The following is an 18,197-nucleotide window of genomic DNA, read 5'->3' on the forward strand; positions in this document are numbered from 1 at the left end:
CTCCATGTTTGGCCACTCCTGGCAGCTGTGAAGCAGTGGTCAGGAGAGGAGGGAGATGAGCAGCACTGACCCAATAGCAACGTTAGGTTGGAAGTGGCACCTATGGGGACAAGTAGCTCCACTTAAGGTCCCATCTGGGATGCTCAGGCCCCCCACCTTGGCCAGGCACCAGCACTACATGTTGCTCATTAAAACATGAACATCCTGATCTCAGGCTTTGAAGATAGGAATCACCCGTCCCAAACCAGACACTGCCCACAAGTAGCCAAGAAGAAAGCCAAAGGTGGTGAATGATTAGCGGAACTGGCAGACAGCTCCGGAGTCTGTGGACAATGAGTGCCTGGACAGCTGTTTCATGAGGGAAACTCCGCTTGACCACAGGAGCCCCTGGAGGTCCTTCATGTCCTGCCTGTTCCACATTGAGATGCCCCTCAGACCTGCCTTCCCACCCCCATTCTCAAGGAGCCTCAGGCACATACACTGATACTTGTGGTATGAAATGCCAGGGTGAGCAAGAATGTCCTCAGGAAGTTAGTGAACATGAATTTACTAAATGCTGTGAGATAATCTTGTCCTCACAAAGCTTACAATATAATTAAATGTGTAGTATACACGACACACACAGAAAATATACAAACAGACATTAATTACAGAATTATTTAGAATTAGAGAATGTCATGCTGAGTGGTGTATAGAGTGCATTTTAGAAGATTTCATTGACTGGAGTTGTCAATGGGGGAGGTTCAAGTTTAAGCAGAATCATCCCTAGATATGTCCTAGAAAACTGTCAGTAACTCAGGAAATGTTCTAGTGTCAGATTCTTTCAAAAGCCTTTATACCAATTTTCAAGGAATCCTTCATTTCTTATTGTTACAGGGCAGATATGGCTAAGAAACCAGGATAGCATATGGGTTCTAGAGTGGCAGGGTCAATCAAGTGCTTGGCCCACTGGTCTCTAAGTCAAGGGCACTAATAGGAGAAGGAGTAGAACTGGGACAGGACCGGGTAATGGGTGAGGCTGAGAACTTTGACCTCCTCAATTCCTTTGGACCTGCCTTTCTGATGGAGGAAACCCCTCCTCCCAATTGAGAGAAGTCTTCCTCTGCATGAACACCTTTCAATGTCTGCATCAGGGAGAGTCCTGTCCAAGGGGATGCCAGTTTCTGTAGGACCCACTCCCATCACTCTTAATACCTCCATATCCTTAACAAGACTAGATCTCAATATAGCCCAGACAAGGATGTACAAGACCTAGTCTGAAGTGGGAGAGGAAACCAATACACCAAAAAAATTATAAGGCCTCACCAATCAGCATTAGCAAGAGTGTGGGGAGCATGGATGTGAATAAATTCTAAAGATGTTTGACCATGTCAAGTGAAATTGGATTACTGATAGAGCCAAAGTCATCAACATGAGTTTACTTTCCTGAGATTCTGGTATAAAAGTCTGCTAGGTTGGCCAAATGAAACCTGGACTTAATGGTGGCTTACATTCAGTGAAGTTGACATACTGGAATTTCCCTGGCAAACTCTAGAGAAGCACTGCCAAAGAGAACTTTCTGCAAAGATGGGAATTTTCTATAATCTGTCCTGTCCAATATGATAACTTCTAGCTCCCTGTGGCTCTGGAGCACTTGAAATGTGGCCAGTGCACCTAGGGAACTGAATTTTTCCTTTTAATTATTGAAATTTAACTAGCCACACGTGGATAATAGCCATTGTATTGAAAGGTGCAGTTCTAGTGTAGGAAGTCTGAAGGCTCAGGGGAATGGCAAGGACACTTTGTTTTTTATCTAAGTCCATTCTAGCTGCATCCTACAGGTTTTGAAATATGCAGTGCTCTCATGACCATTCACTTTTCAATTTTTACATTTCTATTTTTATTTTCTACTTAATCCAAAAGTTATCTAGGAAAACATCTTTTAATTTGCAAACAAATTGCATCCTTTTTTAATTATCCTTTTTACATTGATGTTATTTCTGCTTTTTAAAACTACATCATTTTTCTTCATAAATGCCCCATGAGAAGTATTTGAATATTCTATATTCCTATTCATTTTGATATGATATGATGACTTCTGAGATGGCTGTATTATGGGTTTTTTTTAAAGGTCATTTTTTAAAAACATTTTATTTGTTTGTTTATTTATTTATTTATTTATTTGAGAGAGAGAGAAGGAGCAGGGGGGAGGGGCAGAGGAAGAGAGAGAAGCAGACTCCGCACTGAACAGGGAGCCCAAAGTGGGGCTGGATCCCGGGACTCCAGGATCATGCCCTGGGCCAAAGGCAGACCCTTAACTGACTGAGCCACTCAGGTGCCCCTGTATTATGGTTTTTGGACTATGACTAAATTTGTTCACTCACTTTATATTTCTTCCCATTTTTATTTTATGCATATAGCTGCCCAATATTAATACATTAAATTCATAATCATCATGTCTTCTCGGTGAATTGAATATAATAGAAGAAAACACATTTGTCCCTTTTAATTATTAATGATTCTCATCTTTAGTTTTCTTTTGTCTGATATTAGCATTTCAACATCTACTTTCTTTTATTATTTTTCTAGTATACTTATATGCTTATGTTTTCAACCCTCCTGTGCCCACTGTTTAAGCATGTCATGTACTTAGCTTAACTTTGTATTTTAACCTGTTCTGAAAAGTCTGTTACTTCAACAGGGGAATTTAAGATACTCACTCTTACTGTGATCATTGATATATTTGGATTTCTTTTATGGTTGCATGTTCCTTTTTTGGTCCTGACCCCAGTTCCTCCTTTGAAAATATTTCCATAGGAATGAGTAACTTACATTTACTGGATTTAAAATTTCCACTGAAATAAACATGTCTGTTAGAATTGAAGGTTTGGGGACTTGAGATTGGTGACACATTACTGTGTTTCTTTGTTCTCCAACTTTCCTCACCCCTTTGGCTCCTGCTTTGTTAAACTTTACAAACAATCCTGTGGAATATTGGAAACTTGATGGGCCACTGGGCATGTCACATAAGGCCAAGTTGTCCTTGGGTTCTTGTGGTTCTTGTAGCACCAGTAGTTGAAGTGACACCCTCTATTCTTTCATTCCTCATAAATGAATTTTTATGTATGAAATTTAATAAAAATCAAGGCCTCACCTCACCAGTGTCTCATTCAAAGCCGCACCATCCAATGCACCAGTTATGGGTTAGAATCTTTTCTTGCCTGCTAAGAAAGGCTAGAACATTCTGAGATATCCTAAGAAACAGTAGAGTGAGACAGTTAGTAGTACAGGAGTACTCCGCCTTATTCCATGGTTGGAATTTTATTTATTCCCCATAAGTATAATATAGGGTCAATAATAATATCTCCTCAGGGGGTTACTGTGAGGATTAGAAAAAAAAAATATTACATGTAAAAACATTACACACACTCCTTAATACACAATAAAAACTCAGAAAATTGTAGCTGACATTGTTAGCAATTATCTTAGTCCACACCCAGGACTCTAGACAGACAATTTTCATACAAATTGCTATTTCCTTATTGCCCTTCCCCTTCCCTGAAGGAGAGCCTTGGAGCTCATTGAAGACTCATGAAGAGACATAATCTACTTCTCTTGGTATTCTTAGCATTCCCAAAGCTGACTGAAGATGTGAGTCCATGAACAGAGGATTTGGGGTTTAAACAGGTGCTACGGGCACGGCCTCGTACTGGCAACCTCTGTCCCATGTTTACGTTTTGTCTGCAGTTGCTGCATTAAGAAGACCTGACCTTAATGAAATATTCAGTCCTAGACCTTTTCATGTCCCAAATTAACTTTAATGAGCAAACAGGGAAAGATCAAGAGGCTGCGACTGGAATTTAGGGGAAACTTTGAAGCAGAAGCCAGGATGGGGTAGATGCCCTCTGGAGATGGGCCAGCGTTTGCCTTTGATGACAGTGAACCTTCAGATCTTGTTCATTTGAGCTGCAAACAAGGTGCTCTGAGAAATCAGCATACCTGAGATCTCATCTTTTGCAATGCCTCTGTGTTCCTCATTCAACAAACATGTGTTGAATAGCTACTATGAGCAAGAAATGTGCTCTAAGGCTTTTATTATATGCTTTGGTTAATATCAAGGTGGATAAGGCACTGTCACAGTAGAGGAAATAAGGTACACACAAATGGCCACATTCTGTGTTGGGACTGGGAGGGTGTGAAGACTGTGACATGTCCCAAAAGAAGTACAAATTTCCACCAGATGGAGGAAGAAGCAATTGCTTCCACCTTGGAGGGAACGAAGACTGCTATATGCAGGAAGGTACTAATAAAAAAACATGTAGCCATAAGGGCTTGTCAGGAAGGGCTTCTTGGGGTCTTTTCTTTTGAGCTTTAAAAGAAATGATGGAGTTAGAGGAGGAGTGTAGAGGTGAGAGGGTGTTTCAGGCACAAGCCAGGGAACCAAGTTGGTCAGATGTCTGCCAAGCCAGGGAGTTTTGGGGGGTTCCAAATAGGAGGCTTGAAGAGGAGGACCTGGAGACACAGCTGACAGAAAACCTTGAATGCCAGACTATAGCATTTATTTTGAGTCTGATGAATCAGTAGGGGGCCAGAGATCTTGAGCAGTCAGGGACATGATGGGAATATAGCATAATTATATTTTTAACTACATGCTGTGCTTCTATTCCAAGTGTTGAAGTTGGGCGGGTTACAACTCATGTTCCAATCTAATGAGAAGCACATGTTTTTATGCTAACTCCAACCTTTAGTTTCTTCTCTAGGCTAGGACAATCCTAGGAATAAAATTCTAGGGATAAAGATTAATAGAAAATAGAAACTCACTTTAGGGATTTAAGGAGGTATGGGGAGAAGGGGTCCTCTGAATAAGCACATTTGATGTTGGCTTAAAAACAGACTGTTTCTGCAGAAATCCAGGGTCTGCTGTCTCAGCTAGCCCCGTTAGCAGCTGTTTCTGGTTTCTGAGGCAGGGTTGTGTACACCTTAATGGCGTCTCTCCCATTTCCACGAATCAGGGTGAGGAAACAGTGACCTCACAGGATATTTTAGAGTCAGGGCCATTCATCTTGTCACATATGGCCTTGAGGTTCTGACCAGGTATGATTGGTGCAGTCCCAGGACACAGGGGAATGAGTGGTGAGGATGGGTTTAAGTGGCTCCATCTGGACCTGAGTTTGAATTCCAATCTTTTACCTCCTGCCTATGTGACCTTTGGCAAGTCCCTGAACCTTGATTACTTTATCTGTCAAATAGAGATGATGCTGATTGCAAGGATTAGTTATCACCAGCATTTGCTGATAAGAAGAATATTTATTACTGCCATTAGTTTTTAAATTCTGTCCAGGCAATAAATGATGGAGTAAATGGAGAACAATGGGGGAGAAGCAGAGTTTTAGGCTGGAACATGATGGTTCCACCAAGATAAACCCCTCTATGCCTCAAATTATAGTGCACTCTTTGGCAATCCTATTTTGTTCGCAAGGTACGGGTTATAAGGAAAGCTCAAACAGGAGATTGCAGTCATTTCTGATTTATTTTTTTAGATTATTAGATTATATCAATAATCTAATTATCAGTATCTCTTTGGATCCTGGGGCTTTTTACATAGAGGGATTAGGCAGGTGCATAGCTGCAGGGAATGAGCAGGCAAAGAAAATGTAAATAGGTGACTTTGGACTCTCTAAGAAGCTTCAACTGTAGCTTTCTATTAGATCATCACTGCTGGCTAGGATGATTGAGACACCAGATACGTTTCTATGAGTGTGAGAGCCTGGCTTGCCCCATTCCACCATGGAAAAATTGCAATAGCCAGCTACATATGGGCAGCCACAGGAATTCAGCATGGCCAGTCAGGGAGTTGAGTCTGACCCCTCCATCTGGAAACGAGTTTGAATTCTTCTTCAAGTAGAACTTTGAAGGCTGGCCATGAGAACCAGGGTCCGGGGCAGCCTCTGTGCCTGTAGAGAGAGGTGGAGAGACAGCCACACACCAAGGTGTGATCTGAAGGGCCTTCTAGAATCTCTTCTAAGTTGCCTCTTCTCTTTTCCTGATCTCCATGAACCAAAATTCCTGAATTCTGTCATTGTATGGAGAGCCAGACCTGGGATCTGGAGCTCAAACCCAGACTCTAGCATTTATTAGCTGGACTTGTGATAATAAGTTAGCCTTTCTTTCTTTTTCTTTTTTCTTTTTTTTTAAGTAGACCCCACACCCAGCATGGAGCCCAATGCAGGACTTGAACTCATGACCCTTGAGATCAAGACCTGAGCTGAGATCAAGAGTCAGATGCTTAACCAACTGAGCCACCCCTAACTAGTTAGCCTTTCTCATCATTAGTCTCCTCATTCTCAAAGTGAAGATAATAATTAGCATTATTATTAGCATAATTTCAGATATTTTTGTGAAGATTAAATGACAAAAAACTATAAAGTCGAGAGGCACCTGGGTGGTTCAGTCAGTTAAGTGTCAGACACTTGATTTCAGCTCAGGTCATGATCTCAGAGTCGTGTGATTGAGCCCCTTGACGGGCTCCATGCTGGGCGTGGAACTGCTTAAGATTTTCTCTCTCACTACCCCTCCCCTGCTCATGCTCTCTCTCTCTCTCTCTCAAATAAATAAATAAAAATAAAATCTTAGGGATGCCTGGGTGGCTCAGTCAGTTGGGCATCTGCCTTTAGCTCAGGTCATGATCCCAGGGTCCTGGGATTGAGTCCTGCATAGGGCTCCTTGCTCAGCAGAGAGCCTGCTTCTCCCTCTCCATCTGCTGCTCCCCCTGCTTGTGCTTTCTCTCTCTCTCTCTCTCTGTCAAATAAATAAATAAAATCTAAGAAAATAATAATAGACAAACTGTGGAAAGAGCCGAGATGCCCTTCAACAGATGAATGGATAAAGAAGATGTGGTCCATATATACGATGGAATATTACTCAGTCATCAGAAAGGATGAATACCCAACTTTTGCATCAACATGGATGGGACTGGAGGAGATTATGCTAACTGAAATAAGTCAAGCAGAGAGAGTCAATTACCATATGGTTTCACTTATTTGTGGAACATAAGGAATAGCATGGAGGACATTAGAAGAAGGAAGGGAAAAATGAAGGGGGTGGAAATCAGAGGGGGAGATGAACCATGAGAGACTATGGACTCCGAGAAACAAACCGAAGATTTTAGAGGGGAGAGGGGTGGGGGGATGGGTTAGCCCAGTGATGGGTGTTAAGGAAGGCACGTATTGCATTGAGCACCGGGTGTTATATGCAAACAATGAATCATGGAACACTACATCAAAAACTAATGATGTACTGTATGGTGACTAACATAACATAATAATAATAAATTAAATAAATAAAATAAAATCTTTAAAAAACCCACATAAACAATAAAGCCTAACTCAGTGTCTGTCACAGAGTACCTCAATAAATGTTAGGAACAAGGAGATGTAAGAATGTTACATTGGGATAATAACAACATTTTTAGAAAATGTTTTCCCAAGCATTATCACTGTCATTTTTCAAAACACCCTAATATATAAGAAGAATCATCACTCCTTTTAATTAGATCATTGAGGTTCAGAGAAGCTATGTGACTTCCCAAGTTCATGTCATAAGAAAAATTAGGATTCGATGGGGTGGTCCAACTTCAATGCCAATTTTATTTTATCACCACATGCTGCCAGCATGAATGATTGGAAAGAAGGGGACAGAGCAGTATTGGGAATGGGAGGGCACACAGAAGGGAAAACAAGAGGGCACCCAAATCCGCGCTTTTATGCGGAATTAGATGTTAACTAGTGGAATCTCTGAGAATAGAGCTGTAGTTACATTCAACTCACCTTTGAAAGATCATATATAGGAACCTCAAGTATTCAGAATGTAAAGAATGTCCAAAAGAAAAGAAAGGAGCACCCCTAAAATTTTAGTTTGAGTTAATGTTCTAAGGTTAAAGCAGTGACAATTATGCATAGAGGTACCTAAAAATCTCATTCAAAACCAATTTACTCTCTCTATATATGAAATGTTAATTTGTCTTACTGATTCATTCCCTAGGTCATAGATTAGAAGCAGCATAGCAACTGAGGAAGAAAATTCACATACTGATAGCAGATAAGAACTAGTTGGTGGCCTGACAAGAGAAAAAAAAAAAAGAAACTGTGACAAGCGGAATAAAACTTAAAAGAATTTAACAGTTTGGGTCTAAGGGTACATACTCGCAGTGCTCCCTCCCCTGCTTCATGGTGTGCCTTCCTATATGATGACCCAAAGAAGATAACTGAGCCATAAAAAGATAAAAAAGTAAAATATATTCATCATACCTTATCAAAGGTAGCAGATATGTTTTAATATATTTTAGCAATAATCATGCAAAATAGTTTTAAAAAATTGAATAAAAAGAAAACCTATTTTTATTCCAATTTCCTGGGCAATTGGATGGCAGACAAACTTAGGTTTTATTGTCACTAAAAAGTAATTCATTTGCGGGCGCCTGGGTGGCTCAGTTGGTTGAGCGACTGCCTTCGGCTCAGGTCATGATCCTGGAGTCCCAGGATCGAGTCCCGCATCGGGCTCCCTGCTCAGCGGGGGGTCTGCTTCTCCCTCTGACCCTCTTCCCTCTCATGCTCTCTGTCTCTCATTCTCTCTGTCTCAAATAAATAAGTAAAATCTTAAAAAAAAAAAAGTAATTCATTTGCATAAACATTATTAAGTGCAGAAGACCAGTGGGTCAGATCTCAAAGTCATGGCACATCCTTTTCTGCTACGAAAGAGTAAGCCATTAAAAACTCACCTTGAGTTTTCTGTTTCTGTGCATCAGGAAGACCTGGTGGGACTTTTCACTTGTATGTTGTGTGTGTCCCTGCTGCAGTAAAAGTTCCCCTTTCTGTCCTGGGAAATGAGGTAGAAACTCATCCAGAAGGAATAAAAGATACTGTCCTGCCTACGCTGACAGGGTGGCAAATAGGCCTTTGTGTTCCTAAAGTTTGGATCCTCCTCCTTGGGAGGGTGGACGGCTCTCTTTTTGTCCTGAAAATGCAGACCCTTCCTGGTGGTGCTCAGACTCTTGAAGCAGAAGAGTCTGAACGGACCTTTGGGCTTCAGGAAGTTGAAAACGAGGAGCAGCCTGGTCCTGGAGGAAATCCCAGGGACTGGGAGTAAATGCAATCACTTCTTCTGAGTAGGGCCTTGGAGGGGACATCAGGGGCCTGCCAGGCTTGAATGGAAGAGACAAGGTCCTGGGGCCCAGGTAACAAGCACTGGTGTCTGAGGCCATACCGAGTGACTGTATTGCTCAGAGTGGCCCTCCTTCAAAGGCCTCTGCTGGCTTGAGCAGGGACTGGACTGTGGCAGCCACTACCTTACTGAAGCTAAATCACCAGAAACATAGAGATTCAGTGCCCCTCCTGAGCTGGAGGGGCAGGGACATTGTTGCTGTATCAACAGCAAGAATACCGTATCATGTCTCTCCTCTATCAGAACAGAAAGGCTGTTTGACAGACTTATGGGACTGCATTAGTCATGGGGTTCTTGGAGAAGGAGGGGGATAGGTAGCGGTAGATGATGAAGGATCCATTTCCTGACAATCTGGTAGATTGGGGCTGGAGCCAGTTGTATTTTCATTTCAGAAGTGAGTGACATTACTTCTGTCCATAGGGTGTGAAACGGTTTATGTATAATTTTTTTATATCTGATAGTTAGGAGACCAGGGAAAAGGGCTAGATCTTCTCATGTCTGGTGTTCATAAAACCAAACCATCCGTTCTTATGGCTATTCAAAGGAGATGAGTCATTTTGATGCTCTTCTTCTTAGCAATCCCATCTGCATCTACTAGATTTGGCACTGTGATGCCTAGATTTGGCACTAGTTAGCCAGCCGAAGGTATATCAGAATAGCCTTGTGTTGCAACACATAAAAATCAAGTCTGGGCCCTGGATGTGCCTCTGAGAGAGGAAACTTGCTTGAATTCCCCATCGTGAGAAATGAGAGCTTCCATACTGCGTGGAGTACTTCGTAGTTTTTAGGGTTATTCTGAAAGCTGGTCAGCATCTTCGGCTGGCTAACTTGCTGGCTGAAGCATCACAGTGCCAAATCTAGTAGATGCAGATGGAATTGCTAAGAACACTTCAGGGGACTTCAGGTTCTCAGAAGGCCTTAAAGTAATAGACCCTCTACTCCTTCCCTCACATGAGAAATTGGGCTCATTGTGGGCTTGAGTCTCTTAAGCTCATGATGGAGATAATGTCAATGAGAGTGGGTAGGTCCCCTTAGTTATGATCATTAACACAGATTATGGGTTTAGTGGGATATTTCTGATGGCTGTAACCCTGACTTAAGTAGTTAGGATTTTCTGTAATTGGCTCCCTTATGACTATCCTCCCAATGAAAGGGGAAATCAAAACCCTTTTCATTTGCCTTCCAGCAATGTTGCAGTCCAGCAATGTTCTCTGATTTCTCATGAGTATTGTAAAGCTCCTGTTGCCCTCCAGCAATGTTCTCTGATTTCTCATGAGTATTGTAAAGCTCCTGACAGGAATGGATGTGGGAGGAAAGAGAGTTAGTTACATTAGGGGCCCTCCTATCGGGGCAACCTCAGCCCCCAGAGGAGGCTCTTTCTAGACTGTGGAACACTCTGTCCCAGCCCCATGCACACAGTGGCTTGGCTGGACCAGCAACACCACGCCCTCAGAAGAAAGCAAAGCACGCACCTAGATGTGTGAACTGCCACAATTCAAACACCTTTGCTCCCTTTAAAAGATGAGCTTCTCTTTAGTAACTACTGTAAGGACTTATGTTTTTGGCAACATAACAGACTGATCTAACCCCCCTCCCACCTCCACAGGAAAAGACATGGGGGATAAAATAAATAAGATGTAGCAGAACAAGATTATTATTTTTTTTATCCAAGATCTAAAGAACAAACTCCCAATCCCCAGGTGATACAACTGTAGCGCCGACATAGATGGCAAGACTGTGAGTTGATTCTGTGGCAGGCAGGGTTTGACCAGTCCCAGATAGAGGCCCTATTAGCTGAGGTTTTCATGCCAATAGGGGGACAGGAGTTATGGGCTTGGGCTCAGACATTGGGAAAACTAAAACACAGATTTCTACATAAAGACTGGATTTGGAAATGGTCCTGTCCGTGTAAAAGAGACTAAACCAACTCTTCCCACCAGCTCAGGAAGTAAGGAAGCTGTTCTCTAAGAGCCCAGGGTAGAAAATAAAACGAGGCCCAAGTGAGAATCTGAAGCCTCTCTGAATTCACATTATTCAAATATGGGGGGTACAAGAATCTCAAGCCATGAAATTAATGTAAAATATAGTTAGCACCAGCCTAGTGAAACTCATCGGGTGTCCAGCAGAAGCAAATGAAACTCCAAAAGGAAAAAGTAACCCCAGGAGAAGTGGGTTCACAATCAAATTTATGGCCCCCTGCGGAAGGAGACTATAGTAATTTGCTAGAGGTGATGTAACAAAGTATCACAAACTGAGTGGTTTCAACAGAAATTTGTTCTCTCACAGTTCTGCAGGTGAAGAATCTGAGTTCTAGGTGTCAGCAGGGTTGTTCCTTCTGAGGCTGTGAGGAGGAGTCTGTTCTGTGCCTCTTTCCTGGTCTCCGGTGGTTCACTTGCAGTCTTCAGTACTCCTTGGCTTGTAGAAACATCACCTCCATTTCTGCCTTCATTTTCCTTTTTTTTTTTTTTCATTTTATTTTTTTCACATTTTTTTAATTAGGTTCAGAGGTAGCATTCAGTGATTCATCAGTTGTTTATAACACCCAGTGCTCATTATATCATGTACCCTCCTTAATGTCCCTCACCCAGTTACCCCATCCCCCACCCTCCCCCCAGCAACCCTTAGTTTGTTTCCTGTGATTAAGAGTCTCTTATGGTTTGTCTCCTTCTCTGATTACGTCTTGTTTTATTTTTCCTTCCCTTCCTCCATATTCCTCTGTTTTGTTTCTTAAATTCCACAAATGAGAGAAAACGTATGTTAATTATCTTTCTCTGATTGACTTATATCATTTAGCATAATACCCTCTAGTCCCATCCCCATTATTGCAAATGGCAAGATTTCATTCTTTTTGGTGGCGGAGTAATATTCCACTATATATATATATATTCCATATCTTCTTTATCCATTCATCTGTTGATGGACATCTGGGTTCTTTCCATAGTTTGGCTATTGTGGACACTGCTGCTATAAATATTGGGGTGAAGATTTGTATCTTTGGGGTAAATACCTAGTAGTGTAATTGCTGGATCATAGGGTAGCTCTAATTTTAACTTTTTGAGGAAACTCCATACTGTTTACCAGAGTGGCTGTACCAGCTTGCATTCCCACCAGCAGTGTAAGAAGGTTTCCCTTTCTTCACATCCTTGCCAGCATTTGTTGTTTCCTGACTTGTTAATTTTAGCCATTCTGACTGGTGTGAAGTGGTATCTCATTGTGGTTTTGATTTGTGTTTCCCTAATGCCAAGTGATGCTGAACATTTTTCCATGTGTCTGTTGGCCATTTGTATGTCTTCTTTGGAGAAATGTCTGTTCATGTCTTCTGCCCATTTCTTGACTGGATTCTTTGTTCTTTGGGTGTTGAGTTTGATAAGTTCTTTATGGGTTTTCGATACTAGCCCTTTATCTGATATGTCATTTGCAAATATCTTCTCCCATTCTGTCAGTTGTCTTTTGGTTTTGTCAACTGTTTCCTTTGCTGTGCAAAAGTTTCTTGTCTTGATGAAGTCCTAATAGTTCATTTTTGCTTTTGTTTCCCTTACCTTTGGAGACATGTCTAGCATGTCTGTAGCTATGGGCTCCATTTTTAATTCCAGTTCTTCTGTGTACAAGTTGTATGACCTTGAACTAATTACTTAATTCTCAAAACTTCTGTTTCTTCAACTGTAAAATGGAAACAATTATTTTTTGCCTTCTTAATAGCCCCCTGCCTCTTCTTTCATCCTAATGAAACATCTTCCTCCCCTATCCCCAATTTTTTTTTTTTGTGCTAGTTACTCTCCTCCTTTTGCTGTGTATCAGAGGAGGTGGGCCTGGGCACCAGCCCCAGCTGCAGAGAGTGAAGCAGACTGAGCCCATTGGTGATTCTCTTGTTGGTGTTGGGTTTAGGTGTGGGCATGAAATCCAGGTCCAGTCAGGGAAATGTCCCCATCATAAGGAAAGCCTTTATGTATATATCTATATATGTCCAGACTGGGTGGCTTTATACCCATAATGAAGAAAAAAGCTCTCTTCTCTGCCTCTGGACATTCTGTAAGGATGTGCTGTTTGGAAGTGTGGCAGCAGCTTGAAACCATCATGGTTGCTAATCTGTGAACAAGACCAATGAGAATGGTAGAGAGAAAAACTAGAGAGAATCTGAGTCCTTGATGACTTCACTTGGTCACTGTACTAACTAGCTCTGGGACTGCACTACCTGTGAAGTTCTTGTTAAGTGAGAATACTTTTCTTAATGTTTGAGTCAGTGGAATCAGGGTTTTCTATTATTTATATCCCAAATATCCTAAGTGATTTATTACCTCATAGATTTATGTGAATAAATGAGGTAATTCCTATAAAGTGTTTAGCACTGTGAAATGTTAACAATTATCATTAATAAAACACTTCATTGTGGAATTATTTACTGCTTTCTTCTTTACTAAGATGTGTCATATTTCTCCAAATATATATATGAGAATATTTTTGACCAGAACCCAAGTTTCTGCTTCTTTGGTGCCCAATTCAGCTACCAAACAAAACACAAAGTAGACATTTAATATATATTTCATGATTAATATATATATTAATATATATTTTTGATACTGGCCCTTTATCTGATATGTCATTTGCAAATATCTTCTCCCATTCTGTCAATTGTCTTTTGGTTTTGTTGACTGGTAACAAGGGTAGGGAGAGACTCCCCATCCAAGTCAGCGCAAAGGAGGCTTTGTAAAAATATATATATATATTTATATATATATATATATATTTCCCTAAATATAACCCTGATGGACAATCTAACCCAGATGCCCTTGTGTTCGGTGGAGACTGTGTCCCCAAGAAGAATGTTTTATTTTGCCACTGGGCGGTGAATATCAAGAGAATCTAAGTAGTTTGAAAAATGGGAAAATGGCAGCCCTTTCTAAAACTAGGAAGTGCCATAATCACAGGCTGTTGGGGCTCCCTGGAAATCATATAAACATCTTGTTCATTTTATAGCTGAGGCCCAGACTTCTTCATGTCCTAGAGGCCAGGCCAGGACTGGAACCCAGCCTCCAGACCCTGCTTCAATCCCTTTCCAACATTTGTCATTACTTTCTTGACTTTCTCCACAGTCAACTTCCCTTAACAACCTGAGTAAGAGGGAATTCCTCTCCCTAAAAGCCTTTTGGGCTGCCAGGAATTCGTGGGAGTCCATGGGAATGTGTGGGAATCTGTGCATCCACTCCCTCCCAAGGCCATTCTTCAGAGTTGCTGCCAGGGACCAGGTGGCCTGGCATGAGATCTGAGACTCGGCATCCTTTGCTGACTGCAAACATCAGCCCCTCATCCCTGAGGGGTCACTGAGGGCTAGAGGTTGAGAAGAGGTCTCTCCCTGTCCACACACTGATCAGCTCCTAGTGTGGAAGACTGGTAACAAGGGTAGGAAGAGACTCCCCATCCAAGTCAGAGCAACGGAGGGTATGGCATCTAAGCCTGGATAGTGCCATCCATCCCAGGGTGAGATCTAAAAGCTGTTAAAAGACTTTTGTTCCAGTCTGTCCTAGTCTGGCTCTGCATGTGGCCTACCCTCACCCTTATCCCCTGCCCTCAGACACCATACACATTCATAGCTTTGTTCATGCCATTTCCCACACCTGAATCCTCCCCACCTTCTCTCACCTGGTCCCCAGCCCCAAGTTGTTGGCCTGTTGAATTTAAATTTCAGTGCAAACGTCTGCCTTTCCATCAGAGTTAACCACACTCTCCCCTATGTTTCCATCATGCTTGGTGTATTCAACATAAAATTTAATTCAAAATGGCTTTAGTTGTGTCTTTTCTACTAAATCAGTGCTTCTCAAACTTTATATGCATACAAATCACCTAGAGATTCAGATTTGATAGGTCTGATTTGGGCCTAGGAGTCTGCATTTTTAGCAAGTTCCCAAGTGATGCTGACATTGGTGGCCTGTGGGCCACTTTGAATGGCAAGGTACTGCTTTTGAGATCCTTGAGGGCAGGTGTCATGTCATCTTTGTAATACCAGCTTTTAGCACAGTGTCTGGCTGATTATATGTAGTTAATACACATTCATTGAATTGAAATGAATCAAATTAAGGCACTGGTGTTTCTGAGGTGTCTCCTTTAAATGCAAATATGGGATCTGGGCAGCATTAGACAGCTGTAGCTGGGGTGGCAGAAAGTGGGGTGGGGCAGGATTTGGGATTCATAGGAAGACAGAATAAATCAGCATTACAGATCCAGAAACTCAATTTTATCAGTCTGTTTAGGTTCTAAAAGACTGAGTGACACTAATATGTAAACCAGAAGGCCAATTTATTAATTAGCATTAGAGGATCTGTCTTTCCAGTGATGGAAATGCCAGTGTCGGCCAATGAGATACTCTCCTGTTCCCCACCACCCATCCATGCTTCCTGTCCCCCAACCCCTCACCCTAGGATCAAAGTGGCTCTGGATAATTTAGCTTAGAACCTTGACTGAATGTAGATAACTAAATGAACTTGCAGGTAAAAGAAAAGCTTGACAGGGGTGCCTGAGCGGCTTAGTCAGTTAAGCTTCTGCCTTTGGCTCAGGTCATGATCCCAGGGTCCTGGGATCGAGCCCTGCATTGGCCTCCTTGCTCAGCAGAGAGCCTGCTTCTCCCTCTCCCTCTGACTGACACTCCCCCTGCTTGTGCATGCTCTCTCTCTGTCAAATAAATAAAGAGTACTATAATAGAGTACTTATTTTCTCCCAATAGTCTTTCTCCTTGGATGGTGCTGGATAAAGACAGATACATTCTTGTTTCCAAGTATTTGTGTCTCTCTGGGGTCTTGGGCCCCATCAGTGGAGGGGCTAGGTGAAAAGGGGGCTCACAGCCTTGCCCCACTTATACTTTGCCTCAAGTTGAGCTGGACTTGCCTTGTACTTCTTAGTGACAGTCAGCTTGTGACTAACTAAGTATCTCAGCATAGACTTTGTTACGAACTAACCCACTAACCATGTGATACTCTGTGAATCACCTTCTGTGCTTCAGTTCCTTCCTTCCTTTGTGAATCTTCAGAGATTTGGAAGAAATAGGCTCTATGATCTCATCCAGCCCTAAGATTACCAACTTAAAATACTTTACATTTATAACCTGCTTTAAAATACAATATTTCATGGATACCCCACAATTCCACATTTACCTATGAGAAGAATGAATCTTATAGAAAATGAATACCTTATCTTAAGGCATCCACCTAGCAAATGGCCAAACTAGGTCTCAAACACCAATCAGACTCCTCATTTTCTTAATCACTACCTGATAAGATTTTCTGGAGTCTGGACAAGGAGGGTTTTTTACTTCTCTCCCACCCTTGGGAGAGAAAGCACAGCTGGCTCCCTTGATTCCCCTTTTCCTTGTCTCTCTTCTCAGGGACTGGGCTGCTTTCACCCTTTCTTTCCTTTTTGTTGAGTTCCCCGTGTTCTCTCTCAGTTTTCTCCATCTCTCTTTCTCTCCTCCACCTTCCCTTCCCTCTCTCTCCCCCATTTAGCCTCCTCCCACCTCTGCCCTCTCCCCTCCTCCTCCTGCATGCCAGCCTTTCTTGATAAATGTTGTGGGTTCTGCTTTTATAAAGATGTCACCCCATACTCCTGGGTGAATTTATGGGTTGTTTAGGGCAGGAAGATGATGCCCAAGCATGGCCTAATGATCAGGATGATGTTTACTAGTATAGTGCAATGGTTTCCAAGTCTCAGGAAAGATGGCCTGCATTGGAATCACCAATGGGGGGGGGGAGGGGGCAGCGGTTGGTTATAACTCAAAATGCAGATTCCTAGGCCCCTACCCAAAGACTTTATTCAGTAGGGTCAGGGTGAAAATTTAGTACTCTGTACTTTTAAAACCTCTTCTGAGATAATTACTGTGAACAGCAAGGTTCATACTTTACTATTGGGGCCTGTACCCACCAGACCCTGTCCCTAGGGGTGAGTCAATGAGTAGCCAAGTATCCACTACAGTACTAGGAGGGTTGCCTCTGGTGGAGGCCTTGTTTGTAGGTTATGAAACCTCAGTTAGTGAGTTTGGCACTTGCTCCTTCCCCATCCCAGGTGTCTGCCCCATCAGTGGTACATCTGGCTCAATAAGAGGAACTCCTTGCTTCTGACACATTTGGTCAAACAGAAGCTCTTGATTTACATTCCACCTATTTTTGGCCACAAACACCCAAATCAATAGATGGAATCACCATTCCTTTCATCCTTTTAGATGACACTTTCTTCTTTCATACAGTTGTCCCCCTGTTACTGGCTGTAAAGGAGTAAGAGGAGAGCAATTTTCATTTATGTCCCTCTAATAGAACATGAGTTTTCTAGTTACTATACCAGGACTTTCACCATGAAATTTATGGGCTCTTACAGCCACACATGCAGAACCTGGTAGAGGTTTGAGGCCATCTAGTCTACCCCTCACTAATGAACCCTCAATGCCTATCACTGAAAGACAAACATTCTTTGAATATGAGCCCTGTGCTGCATTACCAAGCTCTTTGCTGGGATTACACTCTTCCCTTGGTTTATACTATGTGTTCTCAGTACAGGGAATATTGCCCCTAAGAGAGTATTTGTGTTACAGTTATTCTAAGTCCTCCATACTCTTTCATCCAAGAACAAAGGAGTCGAAGATAAAATTTGACCTCACATATGTTAGCGTCTCCACCTGTTCACTGGGAATGATCATATTTGCCCTGACTTCTACAGCTGGAGTGAGCTCTTTCCTCTAATTGAATAGGTCTGGTCATTTGTTTCACTTATTTGGCATTTAGCTCTTAGCATTAGTGGCTTGCATCATTTGTATGTATCTGTTCTGTCTTTATAATTAGATCATAAAGCATTTTATGGTAGAGATCATGTGTTCATGTGATAGTTCACTCATTTATTCATTCATCAAACTCTCATTGAGTACCTCCAGTCATGGGGCTAGATTCTAAAGAGACAAAGAAGACAGGACATGGTCTCCAACTTCAAATGCTTCCCAGTAAATAAGGAGTGGTAAGACCATGTGA

The 18,197-nt window shown here is 42.0% G+C and overlaps 1 protein-coding gene across 1 annotated transcript in view; it reads left to right on the forward strand.

The window, feature by feature from the left end:
• The window catches only part of RGSL1 (regulator of G protein signaling like 1), a 134,843-nt gene that overhangs the window by 12,329 nt on the left and 104,317 nt on the right, over positions 1–18,197 (forward strand). The window lies entirely within an intron of this gene.

Source organism: Mirounga angustirostris, unplaced genomic scaffold (genome assembly GCF_029215605.1).
Source record: "Mirounga angustirostris isolate CCGP_5_RB_7025 unplaced genomic scaffold, mMirAng1.0.hap1 SCAF_6, whole genome shotgun sequence".
Lineage (NCBI taxonomy): Eukaryota > Metazoa > Chordata > Mammalia > Carnivora > Phocidae > Mirounga > Mirounga angustirostris.